Source organism: Staurois parvus, unplaced genomic scaffold (genome assembly GCF_062004578.1).
Source record: "Staurois parvus isolate SC_StPar_1 unplaced genomic scaffold, SC_StPar_1.0 ptg000218l, whole genome shotgun sequence".
Taxonomy (NCBI): domain Eukaryota; kingdom Metazoa; phylum Chordata; class Amphibia; order Anura; family Ranidae; genus Staurois; species Staurois parvus.
In genome coordinates, this window is record NW_028318014.1 from 8,235,052 (window position 1) to 8,256,139 (window position 21,088).

The following is a 21,088-nucleotide window of genomic DNA, read 5'->3' on the forward strand; positions in this document are numbered from 1 at the left end:
GGCTAGGAGAAGAGACACAGCAGTACACTGATCTTCCTAGTAAATGACTTTGGGGGGAGGGGGGGGCGTGAGAACAGAAGTCTGATCATTGGAGGAGGGCACACTGAGATCCCAGCACAGTTAGAGAACTGACCACATTGTGCTCTCATGCATGGTGTGGTCAGTTTTTTTTTTTTAAATAGGAAAGCAGAGGGGCTGGAAGGGACACCAGGGATTTAACACAAAGCAATACAAAAAGAACGGGATACTTTTTCATACAAATACATTTTACAGCAGGCACATATCAGGAATATGAAATTTTGGTGTTACATATTAGAAAGGGCACAATGACTGAAGGATATGTATCCAGAGCAAAGATTTAAGTGATTGAGAAAGGGGTTGATTTACTAAGTGCAAATAGGCTGTTCACTTTGCAGGGGAATTGTCATTTAGCTTAGTGAATGTGGTGAATATCCACTTTGCAAAATATCTAATAACTGCATGCAAGAGAAATAAATAAAACAGAGGGGTTGATTTACTGAAGGGAAATAGACTTTGCACTTTGCAAGTGCAGTTGCACTCATTTTCCTCAGAGCTTAGAAAATCTGGCGAAGCTCTATTTTGCTTGCAGATGATTGGATTATGGAAGTCAGCACAGATTCCCCACATTCATTAAGCTAAGGGAAAATTCCATGAAATGAGAACATATAGTTACATAGTCTAACTGAAAAAAGACAAAAGTCCATCCAGTTCAATCATAAAAAATAAAAAAATAAAAAAGTTATAATTCTACACCCACAGTTGATGCAGAGGAAGGCAAAAAACCCCAGCAAAGCATGATCCAATTTGCTTCTGCAGGGGAAAAAAAATCCTTCCTGATCCCCCGAGAGGCAATCGGATATTCCCTGGATCAACTTTCCTTATAAATGTTATATCCAGTTATATTCTGTGTATCCAAGAAAGAATCCAGGACTTTTTTTAAAGCAATCCACTCAGTTGGCCAGAACCAACTCTTGAGGGAGTCTATTCGATATTTTCACAGCTCTTACTGTGAAGAAACCTTTCCATGTTTGGAGATTAAATTTCTTTTCCTCCAGACGTAAAGAGTGCCCCCTTGTCCTCTGTGATGACCTCAGGGTGAATAGCTCTACACCGAGTTCACTATATGAACATTGATGTATTTATACATGTTGATCATATCCCCCCTTAATCTCCTCTTCTCAAGAGAGAATAAATTCAGTTCCTCTAATCTTTCCTCATAGCTGATCTCCTCCATGCCTCTTATCAGTTTAGTTGCCCTTCTCTGTACTTTCTCCAGTTCCCCAATGTTCTTTTTGTGAATTGGTGCCCAAAACTGAACTGCATATTCCAGATTGGTCTTACTAATGATTTGTACAGGGGTACTATGATATCTCTCTCTCTGGAGTCTATACCTCTTTTAATACAAGAGAGGAAGAGAACAGTTTATTTGCTTTTGGTAAATCAACTGAAAGGGAAACCTGTGCCTATAGCAACCAATACAAATGAATACTTGTCCAGTGTAGTGTAACTGATAGGCAGCTGATACAACTTTTGTTTCCTTTGTAAACTTTTTTTTGTTACTTTCTATTTCCTTCCACATCATGTAATGTAAATAAACACGTTACTGTTTAACTCTTTCATTTCAGGCAGCACAGAACTGATCAATGAGGAATGTGTACTTATTAGGCTGTGATAACAAAGGTCTATCTATAAGTCCACCTAGAGGTGTTTGCCCATGTACTGATGGGGTTAATCCTTGGCTTGTGGTCTGGTTGCAAAGCTTTGCGATCTGATGTCAGTTTCTGCCTCTCCTCACTCTGAAGTGACCCCTTTTTTTTTAAATAAACACTCACATTCCAGGCAAAGTTGAGGGTTTGCAGAGGGAGGTGACGTCATCCTAGCCCTTGTGTGTGCACAGGCTGTCATCTAACGGGCAGCTCATCACCCTGATCGCTGGGAGGAGTCCCCTGCCTGCCACATGGCAATGAGGACCCAGCTCCTTCACGCCAATGTGATTCGCAGACAGGCAGGTGCATGCAGCCACAAGGGCACACTGCTCAGGTGTCCCCATCAGACAGAGGAGAGAAGGCAAGCATATTGCCAGGTCCTGGGATCGCCTTATTCTTCAGTTACATGAAATGCTTCATTTACACCTGCTGTACTGAAGCTGAAATTATGTGGTGTTCTATCCCCTCCAGAGCATGTTTATAATATCCAGGGATACAGTTACCATGATCTGTATACAGTGCTGTTGGGAATGCTGAGTTTTGTAGTTCCACAACATCTGGATGATGATAATTACATAGGTTTGGAAAAACGACACAAGTCCATGTAGTTCAATCAATAGAAAACATGAATAAATAAATAAGCACTTGCCCTCCAGAAGATTTACCCCATTCCTGACCAGGCCATTTTTTACTTTACTTTGATAATTGCGCGGTCATGCAATGCTACACCCAAATTAAATTTACGCCCTTTTTTCCCCCACAAATAGAGCTTTCTTTTGGTGGTATTTGATCAATTCTGTGTTTTTTTATTTTTTTGCGCTATAAACAAAATAAAGACTGAAATTTTGAAAAAATAATATGTTTGACTTTTTGCTATAAAACATATCCAATAAAACAATTAAAAAAATAAAATTTCTTCATAAGTTTAGGCCAAAATGTAGTCTGCCATGTCTTTGCTAAAAACAAATCACAATAAGTGTATATTAATTGGTTTATGTGAAAGTCATAGCATCTACAAATGGCGGTATATATACTGGAATTTAAAATTTTTTGTATACTAGTAATTCAGTAATCAGGGACTTATAGCGGGACTGCGGCAGGCATTCTGACACTGGGTGGGAACTGACTAACTGCCACTGACATCCCCAATGACACTAATACAGTGATCAATGCTAAAAAAAAGGACTGACACTGTACTAATGACACTGGGCAGGAAGGGGTTAACATCTGGGGTGATCAAAGGGTTAACAGTGTGCTGTGTGTGTTTTACTATGTGTGCTGTGTTGTGTTTTACTTGGGAGACACGCTGCTTTGTATCTCCCTGAGAGATACAAAGCAGCATGTCCATGGTGACAGGAGAGAGATCTGTGTTGTTTACACACAGATCTCTTCCTTTTCAGCCCTACCAACAATCAACAAGTTCTGACCAGGAATTTTTAGCCGGGATTTGGTGATTGACATATCCAGCAGCCAAGAGTGGTACCCGGACATGCAAAATCATGTATATTTACATGATTTGACACAGCGGAGCCGCTCTGTAGCCACTTTGTAGCAGTATATCTGCTATGGGGTAGCTTTAAAGTGGCAAAAATCCTCTATATACAGTATATAAATACAATATATAATAATAATAATACCACTCATACAGCTCATTGATCTTAAATCGCAGATTCACCCTTGCAATCAAACTTGAGAAACCCCCATTACTTGATTTGTTTGTGACATGTTTCCATTAATGCAGTATATCTAAAAATACATTTTAAAAATATATTTCTTAAAGTGGTAGTAAAGCCTACCTGCTTCCTTATACCTACAGGTAAGGCTCAAATAAGGCTTACCTGTAGGCATAGTAAATATCTCCTAAACTTGCACCGTTCAGGATATATTTACTGTAGTAGCAGCCAGTGACATCAGCGGTGCATGCGTACTGCGCTCTCAATGGATGGCATGCCAAAGCCTGTGAACTTGGAAGGAAGTCCTGATAAAGATGGAGGCACCTACAGAGGTGACAGTGCGCTGCTGGAGTGCTTCATTGTAAAGTAAGTCTTTCATAATATGCTAGTACGCAATGCATACTAGCACATTATGCTATTATTTTGCATGGGATTTTTTTTCTTGCGGTTTACTATCGCCTTTTAGATGGGTAAATACTTTCAGTTTTTTTTTAATTCAACCAGGAGGTTGAATGAAAAAAAAAACCTGAAAGATCACTGCATCAACACAAGCAATGTTGATGTAATGATCTTTATTGATGAGACATTGGGGCTGATTTACTAAAACTGGAGAGTGCAAACTCTGGTGCAGCTGTGCATGACAGCCAATCAGCTTCTAACTAAGCTTTGATGAAAAAACCTGGAACCTGATTGGTTTCTGTGCAGAGCTGCACCAGATTTTGCACCATGCAGGTTTAGTAAATCAACTCCATTGCATTCTGACAGGGGGATTCCCCCGCCCCACCAGAATACACTGATCAGCGCTTATAGCCATTGGCTATGAATGCTGATTGAATGCTAGTTTTCCAGTATGCTTGTTTGACAGAAACTGGTCGTTGGACTGGCTTCTGTAGAACAGACAGCTGTACACGCGGACAAAATGTTGGCTGGTTCCTGCTGAATCATCTTATTTTCAGCTGTATTTTTACCTTTTTAGCTGTTTCTTTCAAGCAGGATAATTCACAAGATTAGAAGCTATTCTAAATAATGTCAAAGACAAAGTGAGGGCAGAGTCAGTTTCCCCTCATTAACCTACAATACAGGATCCAAACCTTAAGGTCTTTAACCGTTTATAAGGAAATACAGCATGCACATTAAGTTTACAACTGATAAAGAGATCTGCTAGCAGAGTACAGACAAGGTTAAAGTGGTTGTAAAGGCTGAATGTTTTTTTCCTCCATGATGATAAACAACCATCAGTATGCAAGAACCCACCCCCCTCAGCCCCCCAATACTTACCTTAGCCTGATCTTGATCCAGCAATGTGCACAAGAGCAGAAGCTCTCCCAGGTCTCTCTCTCCTCATTGGCTGAGACACAGCAGCGGCAGCCATTGGTTCCTGCTGTTGTCAATGATAGTAAGGAGGGATTGGGGGGCTAAGCCAAGCTGCGTCTGTGTGTCTTATAGGCACACAGAAGCGGCTTGAGAGCAAGCAAGCATGAGCTTGCTCTGGGGGCCCTCAGCGGAGGGGGAGAAGCCAGGAGAGCCAGCGAGGAATCTGAGAAGAGGAGGATCAGGGCTGCTCTGTTCAAAACCATTGCAAAGAGCAGGTAAGTATGACATGTTTGTTATTTATTTCATTTTTTTGATAAATCTGAACCTTTAATATCACTTTAATTATGATAAACTTTAAATCCACAGCCCTCCCCTTAACATTACACAGGGGAAAGCTCGGTAGCTAGTTTAAGCACTAAAAACAGTAAAAAAGTAAGCAGCAATTTTTTTTTCAAAGTTATGCTATGTAAATGTAACAAAACATAGTTGTTATCCTGATTTGGCTGCAAACATGGAAAGACACTATTAACTGATTTAGAATAGATGAATTAAGTTGAATGTTATAGGACTATTCCTAGAAATAGAAATACAGTAAATATAATTTCATGTTTTGATTTTTTAATTTCTTTGAATACAGGGATCTGAAAATCTTGAATGACATCACAGTCCACTGAAATGCTCTGACTGCACAGTATGTACAAAGTACGTGGAATCTTTTAAAGTTCATTTTATTTTCAACCAAATTACACCAAAATGGAACCCAAATGGTTGAAAATGATACTGTGCCATATTACTGTGTCTACATGTTTCTATGACATGTTAAACATTAATAACTAGCTATAACTGGACAAAAACTGTGTAGTTGTTAAAGTAAACTTGACCTACCTTAAAAAGTTTCTCAGGTAGGGTAGTGAGTGGGATAGAAACCTTGTGGTATCTACAGGTTCAGGGGTGGACTAACAACGCATGGGGCCCCCGGGCAATAGGGGATCATGGGGCCCCTGTGTCCTTGCCCAAACTCAAAAAAGCCTATGAAAAAGGTACCAGGGGCATCTCATGGGGCCCCCTACTGACCACGGGCCCTCAGACAGTGCTCAAGTTTCCAAATGGTCAGTCTTCCCCTGTACAGGTTTATATGTTAAGGTGGTCATACATGTCACAGAGTGACCTAAACAATTGTATCCAGTCAGAGGCCCTTGCACTGTATAGTGGTTGGTAGATCCAAAGACATTTGTACAATCAGATTGTATAGTGTATGGTTAGCGTTTATCTCCAAATTGATCACTGTGGCCCTGGGAAGCTCCCAGGTTTCTAGGCACACATTGGGAATGACTTACTAAAACTAGAGAATGCAAAATCTGGTGCAGCTCATATAGAAACCAATCAGCTTCCATTTTTTTCTGTGAAAGCTTCATTGAAAGCTGAAGTTAGAAGGTGATTGGTTACCATGTACAGTTGCACCCGATTTTGCACTCTCCAGTTTTAGTAAATCAATCTCACTATCTGTAAAATCCAAGGGGATCCATGATCACACAGAAGTTTGAGATTTAACTCTTCAATCACTTTAATTTAATCCCGTTAATAAGGAAGGGGTACAAACAAACGTCAAAGGCTCTACTTAACCCCTTGGCGCCGGCGGCTCCCGGTCCTTTAAGGGTTCAGAAGCCGGGAGGCAGGGCTGGGTTTAGGGTCATGTGACCGCCGGGACACACCATCACAGCGGTCACATGATCGGGAAAGGTCCCGATCGAAAGAGGAGATTGGGACCTTTCCTTGAGTACTGGACATGTGTACTGAGAGCGCGCAGGACGCGTGCTCTCAGCACATATGTTTTTTTTTAATAGAACCCAAATGTGCAGCTGCTCAGCGTCTAGGCCCAGACGCCGAGAAGCCGCACATTTGCAATCAGGCGGCGCCAAGAGGTTAAAGTGATATTAAATCTTTTTTTTAAATAACAAACATGTCATACTTACCTGCTGTGTGCAATGGCTTTGTACAAAGCAGTTCTGATCCTCTTCTTTTTGGGTCCTCTGATGGCACTCCTGGCTCCCTCCCTTTGACAAGTGCCCCCAATAGCTTGCTATGGGGGCAGTGGTGTGTGCTTGCTCCTGAGCCCCATTCTATACTTAAGAATCAGCGATGCCCCTGCTCTCTCCTCATTGGCTCACTCTTGTGCACATCACTGGATTGGAAGGGGTTTCAGGTGAGTATTGGAGGAGCTGTTGGGGGGGGGGGGAAGCACACAGAAGGTTTTTTACCTTCATGCATAGAATGCATGAAAGTAAAAAACCTTCAGCCCTTACAACCCAGGGGCGGACTGACCATTTGGAAACTCGGGCACTGCCCGAGGTCCTGGGGTCAGTAGGGGGCCCCATGAGATGCCCCTGGTACCTTTTTCATAGGCTTTTTTGAGTTTGGGCAAGGACACAGGGGCCCCATGATCCCCTATTGCCCGGGGGCCCCATGAGTTGTCAGTCCGCCCCTGTTTCAACCACTTTAAGTTTTGGCATTTAACAGAGGAAGGGCTCAAGTAAAGCAGGGGTGAGGCTTTATGTTGACTTGGGCTGAAATCAAGAAACCATGTGCAGTCTGGATCTAGAATTCAAGGGGCACAGCAATGATCAGCTTAAAGACTAAAACTGGCCATAAGATTTTTCTTGTTTAGCCTCGTGGGTAATGAGAAAAATCACTGGATTACCTCATCCACACTAAACATCTATTGTTGATGGGGACATTTGCAGTGCTGGTTATTGTAATCTGTATGAATACATAAACAGTGCATGTATCTGACTGGATGCAGGTGCTATTTGGCTTTCTGTGCGAATTCTGCACCGCATCACAATCGCACCCTGTTCATGCGAACCGTTGCGGGTATGTATGTTAAGTTAACAGCACCCTGAAATCGGTCCGCAAAATGCGGTGCGATGTGCAGAATAACATCGTATGGGTGTGAATACCCATGTGATCCGATTCTAGTGCGGACCAAAAAAAGGGTCCTGCACTTTTTTGGTGCAGATGTGGTGCAATTTGAGCCATACACAATGTATGGCTCCAATCGCACCGCACACAATTCGCATGTGATTTGCACAGGAGTGCAGAGCAGTTCATGTGCGAATTGCAAGTGATACACTGCACTGCATATATGTGAACCCAGGCCCAAACGTAGTCCATTCATTTGATGTATAGTGGTTGGTTACATGGATTACTGCACTTTGCATACTGGCGTTGCATTTTACACTCTTATTAAATAAGCTTATGGAGACAGTAAATGACTAAAGTACGCTTTCCAACCTGCTCTGAGGATGCGTGTTTGCTTGAAAACCCCAGAGTGCCAATGTGGTTAAAAGGGGGACATTTCCAACCAACCAAAATCTTAAGGGCCCATTTAGATCTATTGTGTGTGTAGAGGAGTGTTTTTTGGAGAGTTAGGTAAGTGCTATGTCAACATGCATTATTGACGAGTGTTGGTGTGCAGTTTCATTTCATTTTTGGATTTGGAGTGGATAGAGTTAACAACCATGGATCAAGGCTTGTTAATACTTGTTGCAATATTACATACATTCTGATGCACGGCCAATGGCTTTTATTGGCCTCCCAGCACACGAAATTGCAGGAAAAAGCAGACATGCTGGATTTCTAAAAATGCACTGCAATGCAGTGCTGAGATAGGTAAAGATACTATTTTTATTATGGAGAATCTGGACGAATGTGTTTTAATGTGTTGCAATGCATGCTTTAAAATGCAACTGTGTAAATGGACCTTTAAGGAAATCTTGGGAGGTGAAACATACAGCAGCTCACTAATTAGATAAAATAAAGGATACATTTCTGCCCACCCAAGATACATTTCTTCCTACCTTTTCAATGCCCTAATTATTAATTATAATTAAAAACTAATTATTAAACAGTTACATAGACAGGTTTTAAGGTTATAAAAAAGACATGCCTATCAAGTTTAAAAAAAGCAAAAAAAGAGAAGCAAAAAAAAAAAATAGCTATGTATTTTCAAGACCAAAAAACATAAACTCAAAAAAACAAAACAAAACGACAAACAAAAAATCTCTCTTTGTTCAGCTATGAAATCTTGTTTATAAAGGAGTTGGTGGTGCAGCCTGCAGTTGCCAATAGTGTAGTGGCAACAACCTGCGGGCTCACAGAGCCTTTGCACCATTGCCACCACACTACGCATGCTCCGCTCCTTCAATGTAAGTAAGCCATGTCTTTACACGGCTAGCTGCAAAGAAAACCCCCTGACTGGTTATTATAGCCCAGGTTAGGGTTGGGGCTAAGCTGGAGTGGGTTCTGTAATGTCCTCTCAACTTTTCCAAGTCCTCCCCCCCAGGATCTGATCTGCCCAAAGGCATTGGTGGGTGGACTGACAGCTCCACTCTGCTTTGCATGGTCTGGGGGGAGAGCTCGAAAAAGCTGAGTTAATGTCACAGGACACGTTACCACTTTTGGCTTCGCCCCCAACCTGACTGTGCAGGAGAAAAGGGAAAAAACTGACGTGACCTTCACTATGGATACTCTAGAAAGGTATTTAGTTAAAAAAATCCTAAACCATTTTGTATGGAAAACAAGCAGTGGCTGCTAGTGTGGTCTTTCATTTAGACATGGGAGCACTATAAGAGTTTAGAACCACTTTAATTGTGCTCCAGATTGTTTTACTTGGGAAAAAATCCTTCCTGATGCCCAAAGATGAATAGAGTACTAATTTTAAAATGGGCAAATTCATACTGAATACATATCTACAGCTACTATTAACAGACATACGCTCTGTCTATATAGTTGCTACTCTAGGGTTAAAATGTGTAGCCAATTTTTTTTCCCAGTTTCAGATAGAGTAGGAAAGGTCTGTCAGGTTAATATTTTTTTTACTATACTGGTTGTGTCCCTTTGGGAGATTTCCCTTCACTTTCTGTCCAATGTCAGATACAACAGGAAGTAAGAGCAAATCTCTGCAAAGTGAATGGATTCCCTCTAAAACAGCTGTCACTGAGACAGGTGTCCCCAATGGAAGATTTCCCATTACTTCTTGCTCTAATGACAGCTCATGAAGTTTGGATTTCCTATCACTTCCTGTCTCTGTGGCCAGAAGGACAAGTAGATAGGGTGTACCTAGTGGGGACACAAAGAGCTATATAATCGTTGTATAACGTCCTTACTCCAACCCCAGAAAAGTTTTTGGTTATAAATATTCTTGAATATGTACATGTAAATGGTAGGCTCCAAAACGGCTGATCTTTCACTGGTGACTTGCTGAACTTGCACATGTGCTAACAGGAAACATGCTGAAATACAGGCAGAGTGATCCATAGGATGTCCTCTTCAATGTGCAGTTGCTCCTTCATTGTCCAATGAACAGGCTGGAGGGGGGGGGGGGATTCTTGTCTGCACTGTGCTGCAGGGGATGTGAGGACCTGCCTGTGCTGTTTGGCAGGGTTGACTTAATCACAAGTTTAGCTGCACAGAACTAAAAATCCTTTGTCAGCTAAAACTATTCCCATACCTGTATTTAATCGTTGTACCTATCTTTTCTTTTGCCTGGAATTCAGTTATAAATTTAAAAAGTAAATATTATTTCTGCAAATATTTTATTCAGCTGTGTAATAGTGTGGTCCTTATTTACATGAAACAGTCTACTCAAGATGCCTACACCTGTAACCAACCCAAGCCAGACTGTAGACTGAGATTCAGATGATATATTATAAAGGTGATCATACATGGACCAAGTCCTACTGATCTTGTCTTAACCACTTGACTACCAGGCACTTTTACCGCCTTCCTGCCCAGGCCAATTTTCAGCTTTCAGCACTGTCGCACTTTGAATGACAATTGCGTGGTCATGCAACACTGTAACCAAACAAAAATTTTATAATTTTTTTGAGACAGATAGAGCTTTCTTTTCTTTTGCTAAACAAACTAAAAATGGCTGAAAATTTTGAAAATTTTTTTTTTCTCATAGTTTCTGTTATAAAATTTTGTAAATAAGTAATTTTTCTCCTTCACTGATGTACGCTAATGAGGCTTCAGTGATGGGCACTGATAGGCTGCACTGATGGGCATGGATAGGAGCCACTGATGAGGAGGCACTGATGGGCATTGACAGGCATCACTTGTGGGCATTGACAGGCATCACTGATAGGCACTGAAAGGCAGCACTCATATATGGCACTGATAGGCGGCACTGATTGGAACTGTTAGGCGGCACTGATGGGCACTGACTGGCACTGATTGGCGGCACTAACTGGCACTGATAGGCGGCACTGACTGGCAGAACTGAAATTCACTGATAATTGGCACTGAAAGGTAGCTCTGATGGGCACTGATATGTAACATTGATGTGCACTGATGGGCACTGGTATGTGGTATTGATGGGCACTGACAAGTGGCAATTATGGGCACTGATGGGGCTACACTGATCATCAATGCCCTGATGATTAGTGTACATGTCCCCTCTGAGGAATGCCGCTTACCGGATCTCCTCATGCGCTGTTAGCGGGAGGAGAGGACTGCCGATAACCGGCATTTCCTATTTACATGTGCCTAGCTGTGATTGGACACAGCTGATCACATGATAGAGCCTTTGTCTTTGGCTCTTTACTGCGATCGGTGATCCACTGTGTCCCAGGGACACAGCACACCACTGATTCCTGGGGCGCACATGTGCAGCTGGAGTGGCAGGACATCATATGACGTCCTTCCAGAACGAAAGAACCACCGCCCTCCCGTCATTTCCTTATATGGCGGGTGGGAGGCGGTTAAAGGATCTCTGGTGAATTTGTCATGTGCACATAACAAGTATACATTGGGTAATAACTGCATACACAAGCTAATGTGGTCCTCCTGTGACTTTATTACTCATCCACTGGTTTTCTGAGAAATTTACGGAACTGACCTAGTTGAAGGTAGAAGTATGGGCTGCTTGGAGTGAATTACTAATGGCTGTCCAGATCATAGAACCTCTGTTCATTTCATAGATCCAATTAGGTCAGCAGTAGTGTCCATTTTTAATCAAAACAAAAATAGGACACCCTTCTTGCAGCTGCATTGTTATGTACAGTTCTTTCTATATTTGAATTTATCTACTTACGTAGCTTGTTGGAGAGAATACTGCTGCTGCTTACCAGGAGCCATTGAGAGGTTAGGTGCCCTTGATTGCTACAATGTGGAGTCCAAAAGAGATTTCCAATATAAACCTTTAGGGTAGTTTAAAGTGGTAGTAAACTCCTTTAATAAAATACTTTTACCTACAGGTAAACTTATAATAAAACTTACCTGTAGGTAAAATGAATATCTTCACATGATCGCTGTGATAGCCTCTGATTGGCTATCACAGTGATCAGTCACTGTACAGCCCGGCCCCCTTGTTTTTTTTTTTCTCTCTATGAATAGAGGATCTCTCTGACTCCTGGCATAGAGGGGAAAAAAATGTTTGTTAAAAAAAAAGAGATAAATAAATATTAAAAAAATTAAAACTAAAGAAAAAAATACCTAGATCAAGGTTTAATCTAGTTCAGTGCTAAGGTAAGTGTTTGGGTCGAAGTCAGGGTCAAAGGCCAAGGTCAAAAGGCCAGGCTCAAAGGTCAGGATTTTTTAAAATTGGTATTAATGTCAGTTAGTGTCAGTGTGTTTTAGGTAAACAAAAAACAAAATGCGCACTATTGTTTCTGGGCTGTACTATGGGTACAAACAACAAATAACATACACATATATGGTATCGCTGCGATCATCAAGAGCTGGAAAATTTATTTTGTGTTGTTCTTTGGTGGTAGGTTATGGAAGTAACAAGAAACACACAGCTAAATAAAAAAATATATTTTTTTTTACTATTTTAGGCCAATTTTCTTTTGATAATAAAAAAAAAATCAGGAGATATCCATTAACATTTACCACCAATGAAAGCCCAATTTGTCCTGAAAAAAAAACAAGATATAATTCACCTGGATGTATAAAGTAGTTGTGATGATATGTACGGTTTTACTAAAACATGTCAATGCTGCAAAATTGTGCTTAGGCATTAAGATTTGTTTTAGCGTTAGGCGTGAAGGGGTTAAGGTTGAAATGGCACTCCTGAAAAATATCCAGCTTGCTGAGAAACTTAAAAAACACAACAAAGTTTGTTGTTTAAAGACTTTAAATACCAGTTGCTGGTTAGCCACTGCCCTTACCAGATCATCACTAACACAAATCATATCAGTCACTTAGCTCTCAATAACAGGATTCTATGGTCATCTAAGAGCTCAACTGGATCGGATTGGTTTTGATTTTAACAATTTATACAATTTTTATGCAGCCCTTGCTATCTATATTGATGATAACTGCCTTTTTAGTTTTAACCCGTGTGTTCAACTAAACACCAGTGTACAACACTAATAATAATTAATAATATAACCAAGATTCTTACCTTTCTCATTATCATTCTGCTTCCAGTGAATGTTAATGCATTTTTGTATGCATTTTGTGCTGATGGGAGAGTACAGAAACAATTATAGATATTGTTCTTCTGAATAAAACTAAAATTATTTAAGTGCACTAATCCAGAATGACAAGCCGCTACACGACTATGAATTCTGCAGAAAGAAATAATTTTACATTAATGTACATACATTGTTGAGAGATAAATCACTGGTGCTTCTATTAATTTTGTTGTCTGAGTGCTTCTCAAGAAGAATAATACATTTCAATTTTACTGGATGTTTTTCAGTACAAAAAAAAAAAAAAAAGAAAGAAAAGGCTAATGGAAGTCCATAGACGGAAATGAATAAAATATGAGAACATGGAGATACTCACGCGTATTGCAAATGGGAATATAATTTGGAATCAAAGGATACAATGACGAATAAGAACCAATTGGCCCATATAAACTTCAAGGCTTACTTACAATCACAGAGAGGTCAGAGTGCTAAGGCACACACACTGCATACAGATGTAATTGTCACATGAATACAGTAAGCATGCATTCCCATATACTGGGATTATTTGAGCAGAGGCTGTTCACTTAGTTTAGTAAATAAGGCCAAGCTGTGTTCAATTTTAACACTCAATCATGTGCAAGGAAAATGGAAAAAAAATTTTCGTTCACGATTGGATCAGTGAAGTGAACACAGCTTCAGCTTATTTAATAAGTTAGGTTACATTCACTTTGAAAAGTAAACATACACTTGAACACGGTTCATTCCTTTAGTAAATCAACCCCATAGTTTTATGGACCGCAGATATCATTTGTAAATGTAATGTCATACATGGATCAAATTTTAGTTGATTTGTGCTGAATTGGCTGAAAGTTGATTCTGGGATGGTCCTGCCAGCACCACCCAGCTCTACAAAGGAACGGTGAACTACGAAGCCAGCTGCAAGAATGCAAAAGCTGGCAGGGGGATCCACCAATCTGCTCTGTTGAGCATGGATGGAGGAATCTGTTGTTTAGCCAGCAGGCTCAAGGAAGGTGATGTGTGCATGTATGGCCAACTTTTTTTTCCCTAAAGCATGTCTGAACTGGAAAACGACAGTTAAAGAACAAAAGTGACACTTTAATAGGTTGCTATATAATAATACTGAAAGCTTCTTTTTCAAATTGTTTGATAAAAGAGGGTGTTTGCAGTTATGGATGTTCAAATTATCACACAATTATAATGAAAAACAGGAACTCTGTAGGCATTCCTAAGTTTGAAATAAATTAAGTTTTTCCCCCCACATCTGGCTTTAACTGTTTGCTTTCCCAAGATTAATTTCCCCTCCCTTCTTTCCCATCAAGCTCTGTTGCACCCATTTGTCATCAACATAAACAACAAAAAAACAACTTAATTCACTTTAAAAAAAATCAGTTTATCATTGATGTCCTGAAATGTACCCCCCCCATTGTAATGTCTGCTACATGCTTTTGTAAGCAACATGATCTAACAATAATGATAATAAAAAACTTGCTTGTAAAAGAAAATAAATATTTAATAATGTTAGAATATATTACTAGTTAAAATGCAACTTATAAATTGCAATAATAACAATAGTAATAATAATAATAATAATACTATTAGCATCATCAATTGCAGAAGTTTACATTGTATTATTTATAGAGAAGTGTAGAGACACTAAAAATAAGGCTCTATGCACACTGGCTTAAAAATCGCTGCTTCTACAGGAGTTCTGTGTTTTGCCTGTAGAAGCAGCTCAATGTTATCCTATGTGCCCATGAACATTAGAACAAGGCATAGTTTAAGCTCAGCATTTAAAAGGCAGGAAAAAACCTCTTCTGGTTTGCGTTTTTTGATTGGAGTTTTCTGGCAGAATAAATGCTAAACACTCCTAAATGCTCCTAAACATGTGTACAAAAACGCTCTACGTGAGCGTTTTTTTTTCTGCCAAAGGAACTGGCATTTTTTAACCCCAAAGAGCTTAAAGAGGTATTAGCTTGGAGAAAATCTCTCATAGAGATTACCTTCAGTGGGAATTTTATGTCAAATTAATCAGTAGGTACAGCTACATTTACAGTTCTTCTTAAAAAGTAATGCTTAACTCTGTCCCTCTAATCTTCCAGGCTTTCCCACTCCTTTTAATGTGTAAAACAGCTTAATTTATTTAATTCTTTCTTATAGGTTTATTTGTCACTTCCACAAACCTGGTCCTAAAATTGCTATATTTTTTATTTTTTTACTTTACAAACTTTATTTTTCACTCTAAGAACATATTAGTTTATAAGATCAAATCAATTATTGGAACAACAAATGTCCTATAGAGGAATCTTATAATTTTGCAGGAAAGTTGAAGTTCTTATGACATTTTTAGATTACAGCTCACATTTTTTTAACTACAGATTTAGAAGGCATTCGTGCTATGGACTTGGTTGTTCTGGGCAAAAATGTATTTGTCCAGATACAAATAATAGCAAAATATGCTGACAGCAGAAGGTAGGAGACACAAATTTAAAAAAAAATATAGACTGGTAAATTAGTAAAGCAAATATTCAGCGAGCTTAATAAATAAGAAGTAGCTGTGTTCACTTCATTCAATCAGGTGCTAGCAAATATCCATTTTTTATTTTCTTTATTCAAATTGGACACAGATTAATTCTATTTGACAATAATCTACACAAAGTGTCTTTACTGTTAAATCAACGCCACTGATGTTTTAATTAATAAATCTAACACCAATTTAGCAAGGTCTATACTGGTAATATTTGTATTTATGGCCAAGCTAAAGGATTTCTTCTTTGGAGGCAAGGGCATATCTAGGTTCCTAGTAGACCAGGGTCACCTTTGGGAACATAGATTAAAATGATAGCTGGTTTTGGTCAAATTAATCAAACTAACTAAACAAAAAAACAAATACAATCTTTTTAACTGAGCAAAAAATTAATTGATCTAAAAACTGAAATATATTTAGATGACATGCATGAAATAATGCAAGTTTATTAGTATTGCATAGAAGAAAAAAAAAGAAATGATAATAGATTAATTGAAAAGCAGATATACAATGTTGTAAAACTTTATTATGCAGAAAATGTTCTGAAGGGAGACACTCAGGGGGGCACTCAGTTGAAGACCTTGGGCACATGCCCTGGGTGCCTGGGTTTCTAGCAATGTCCCTGGCTGAAAGCTAGTACTAACATTCCCATGCAGAATGAAATAGAGCATATACTGTATGTATTTTAAAGTGAAGGTGTAGCTATAGTTACCATAACCAATGTATTTCTCTGGGACCCAACAACTTCAGGGCACATTACCTATTGTTTGGATATATTTTACAGGAGCTCTGTGCTTGTTCACAGGCTAATCATAATCAGATATAGCATTTCATGCACAGCATGTATTAAATAAAAATATATCGCTGATATGTTTTTTGTACAACTAATATGCTACAGGGTAGGAGTGATTTCAGGTAAAAAATAGTGATTTAGATTATTACACCAGAAATATAAATACATATAAATGATTTATAAAGGATTACATTACAACTGGCATATTTTAATGAATACATTTTCTCCCTAAAAATAAGATATTGGAATAGAATTATAGAACATTAAAAGGAACTTTTTAATTGCAAATTTATTTGTCTACTGATGCTCACTGGACCCTCAGTGGAGGCAGTGAAGCTGAATTACTAAAGGAGGAGAGAATGTTTACTGAGAAACGTTAGGCTGTGCTCACTTCACTTATCCAAATATCTGAAAAAGAAATTCCTGTTTATTTATTTCTACTGGGGTAGTATTGCGTATACAAAGTGAACACAGCTAGAATTTAATAAATGAAAATTCTAAACTTCTTTACTAAGTCAACCCCTCATTAAGCATGTATACGCTAAGTAGTACAGTCAACATCATGATTAACAAGCATGTCGCTGGTTTGCGACATTAATTTAAAAAAATGCAATGACCTTCTTGCAGAATCTTTCATTCTAAAAAATGACTAGTCAATATAAGAATGGTGTGATCTAAGATAAAATGTGTGTAATATATGAAGGAGATATTTTTTCCTTCAATTTTACAATTTTATCAAACGTAGATATGGAACTTGGCTGCTATGTTTATCTTCCTATGTGTCTGAGACCAAACCACTGTGCTTGTGCAAAGCAAGGCAGAGCTGACAATTTGGAGGCTGGCTAATAGCTTTATTTTGCGTCTCTTAGTTTTATCCAAGCAGCAGATAACTGCCTAATTTTCCTCAGGAGCTTCTGAAATGATGGGTATCAAATGACAGGCATCCTATGTGGAGAAGTATTAGCTGACCAATAGCTTTCGCTGAATGTTGTTAGATTTCAGCGTCCCCTGGACATCTAGTCACGGAAGGATGGATTTTCTGTGGATGGGTGGTTAGTGACACACATAAGTATAGGATCCGAACAATTTAGGGCTAGAGTTTAAATAACTTGATTGCCCAAGAGACCACTCTTATGGGGTTTTTTTTTTCAATGGCTGCAGATCTCAGTTTTCCAATCCAAAATAAATAAATGTACATAAAACTGGAAGAAAAATTATCTTGATTTATGTTTGAATACACAGATAGGAATTAACCCCTTCATGACCAAGGGCAAAACAAACCTTAAGGCTACTTTCGCACTGATCCGTCGCTCTTTCTTAGCATTTTTTAAAGGACATGTGACTTAAAAAACGCTTCTCGGAGGTGTTTTTGAGCCGTTTTCCATTGATTTTAATGGAAGAGGCATTTTATTTTTAGCTGAACAAACATGCTCCAAAGATGTTGCAAGCAGGAGTTTTTACACCACAACAGAAGAGCAATGCCCCAATGTGAAAACATACATACAGTTGCAAGAAAAATTATGTGAACCCCTTGGGATTACGTGGAGTTTTGCATGAATTGGGCATAAAATGTGCTCTGAACGTCATCTAAGTCACAACAATAGAAGAACACAGTCTGCTGAACATAATTCTACACAAACATTAGATGTTGCCATGGTTTAATTGCACATAACATGTAAACATTCACAGTCCAGGGAGGAAAAAGTATGTGAGGCCCTAGCTTAATGACTTCTCCCAGAGCTAATTGGAGCCAGGAGTGAGCCAACCTTGACTCCAATCAGTGTGATTATATTGGATGTGTTGCTGACAGCTGTCCTGCCCTTAAAAAACACACACCTGTTTTGGGTTTACTGGTTTCAAGAAGCACTGTCTGATGTGAACCATGCCTCGCAGAAAAGAGCTCTCAGAAGACCTACGATCAAGAATTGTTGACTTGCATGAAGCTGGAAAGGGTTACAAAAGTATCTCCAAAAGCCTGGATGTTCATGTGTCCATGGTAAGACAGACTGTCTACAAATGGAGAAAGTTTAGCACTGTTGCTACTCTTCCTAGGCATGGTCGTCCTGTAAAAATGACTGCAAGAGCACAGCGCAGAATGCTGCATGAGGTAAAGAAGAATCCCAGAGTGTCAGCTAAAGACCTACAGAAATCTCTGGCACATGCTAACATTTTTGTTGACACATCTATAATAAGGAAAACATTAAACAAGAATGGAGTACATGGGAGGACACCACGGAGGAAGCCATTGCTGTCCAAAAAGAATATTGCAGCTCGTTTGAAGTTTGCAAAAGAGCACCTGGATGTTCCACAGCACTACTGGCAAAATATACTGTGGACAGATGAAACCAAGATTGAGTTGTTTGGGAAGAACACACAACACTATGTGTGGAGAAAAAAAGGCACAGCACACCAACATCAAAACCTCATCCCCACTGTAAAACATGGCGGAGGGAGCATCATGGTTTGGGGCTGCTTTGCTGCCTCAGGGCCTGGACGGATTGTTGTCGTTGATGGGAAAATGAATTCCAGAGTTTATCAAGACATTTTGCAGGAAAACGTATGACCATCGGTCTGCCAACTGAAGCTCCGCAGAGGATGGGTGATGCAACAGGACAGTGACCCAAAGCATACAAGTAATTCAACAAAACAATGGCTGCAACAGCACAGAATACGCTTTCTGGAGTGGCCCAGTCAGAGTCCTGACCTCAACCCGATTGAAATGCTGTGGCATGACCTTAAGAGAGCGATTCACACCAGACATCCCAAGAATATTGCTACACTGAAACAGTTTTGTGAAGAGGAGTGGTCCAAAATTACTCCAGATCGTTGTGCAGGTCTGATCTGCAACTACAGGAAACATTTGGTTGAGGTTATTGCTGCCAAATGAGGGTCAATCTGTCAGGGAACCAGTTATTAAGTCCAAAGGTTCACATACTTTTTCCTCCCTGCACTGTGAATGTTTACATGTTATGTGCAATTAAACCATAGCAACATCTAATGTTTGTGTAGTATTATGTTCAGCAGACTGTGTTCTTCTATTGTTGTGACTTAGATGACATTCAGACAACATTTTATGCCCAATTCATGCAAAACTCCACGTAATCCCAAGGGGTTCACATACTTTTTCTTGCAACTGTAGATATACATAGGGAAGCATATTTCTTGAGCTTTTCAGGCGCTTTTTTTTAACGCAAAAGTGCTTCCAAAACTCCTCAGTGTGAAAGGAGCCTGACGCTCAAAACCAGTTTTGCAACTTTGTTGTATTGGTAAAACTGTACATACCATTGTGACTTCTCAGTGTATCCAGGTGGATTACACCTTGTTTTTTTCTGGGCATTTTTGACTTTCATTTGGGGTTAATGTTAATGGATATCTACTGATTTTGTTTTATTAGCAAAGGAAAACTGCCCAAAGTAGTAAAAATTATTTTTTAAAATTGAGCTGTATATTTTTAGGCTTTAACCATTATCTACCACCAAAAAACACACTAAATAAATTCTCCTGCTCCTGGCTATCATAGTGATGCCACATATGTGTGCATTATTTGTTCTTTGTACCCGTAGTAGGGCCAAGAAACAATAGTATGTTTCTGTAAAAATTAATTTTTTGTCTGTAATTATTTTTTTTGTTTTAAACCCAAAAGTCTTTCCTAAACACAATGAGGTAGATTTACTAAAACTGGTGCACTAGAATCTGGTGTAGCTGTGCATCATAGCCAATCAGCTTCTAACTTCTGCTTGTTCAATTAGGCTTTGGCAATAAAACCTGGAAACTGATTTATATTTTGCACTCTTCATTTTTAGTAAATAACCCCCAATGACACAAACACTTAAGCCGCCCAAAGATGGATTGAATCTCAGCTGGTTTAGCTTTTTGATTGCCTTCAGTACAACCAGCCTGTTGGATTTTTGGCATGCGATCACTGCCGGCGGCTATAGCCATTAGCATTGACCATTGTGTTTAACTGGCTGAGAAGGCTCCCCGCTGGCAGAAGACAAGAGCACTGCAAAAGACATTCCCCCATGAACACTGTGTTGATGGGGGAATTGAGCTTGTTCTTTCCTTCCACCACAGAACATTGTATTATAAATGGCCCACCTAACACTCACACTGACACTAAATATAATATCTCTTTTTTCTTACCTAAACCACACTGACCCTAACACTGCCGCTAACTGTCACTAACACTGACCCTAACACTGCCACTAACTGTCACTAATACTGACCCTAACACTGCCACTAACTGTCACTAATACTGACCCTAACACTGCCACTAACTGTCACTAACACTGACCCTAACACTGCCACTAACTGTCACTGACACTGACCCTAACGCTACCACTAACTGTCACTAACACTGATCCTAACACTAATACTCACTAATCTAGATCAAATCCTGATCCAGTTTATATTTATTTATTTTATTATTTATTTTTTTAACAAACTTTTATCACAGACTTCTCAAGTGAGGTTAAAACAGTACAATGTATTTTTCCTCTTCACAGAGGATAAACAAAACTGGGGCATGTCTTCACATTAGTGATCATTGTGATTGGCTAACCACAGTGATCACAATGATCACATGATTGGCTAATCACAGTGATCACAATGGTCACATG

At 39.4% G+C, this 21,088-nt stretch overlaps 1 long non-coding RNA gene across 14 annotated transcripts in view; it reads left to right on the forward strand.

Moving 5' to 3' along the window:
- The window catches only part of LOC149460898 (uncharacterized), an 84,555-nt gene that overhangs the window by 10,671 nt on the left and 52,796 nt on the right, over positions 1 to 21,088 (forward strand). For 12 of the 14 annotated variants that reach the window (XR_016313010.1, XR_016313005.1, XR_016313011.1 and 9 more), the window contains exon 3: positions 5,352 to 5,416. The exons of the other annotated variants lie outside the window; for them this stretch is intronic. This is a non-coding gene — a long non-coding RNA (uncharacterized LOC149460898). The remainder of the gene's footprint in view (positions 1 to 5,351; positions 5,417 to 21,088) is intronic. 14 annotated transcript variants of the gene reach the window in all.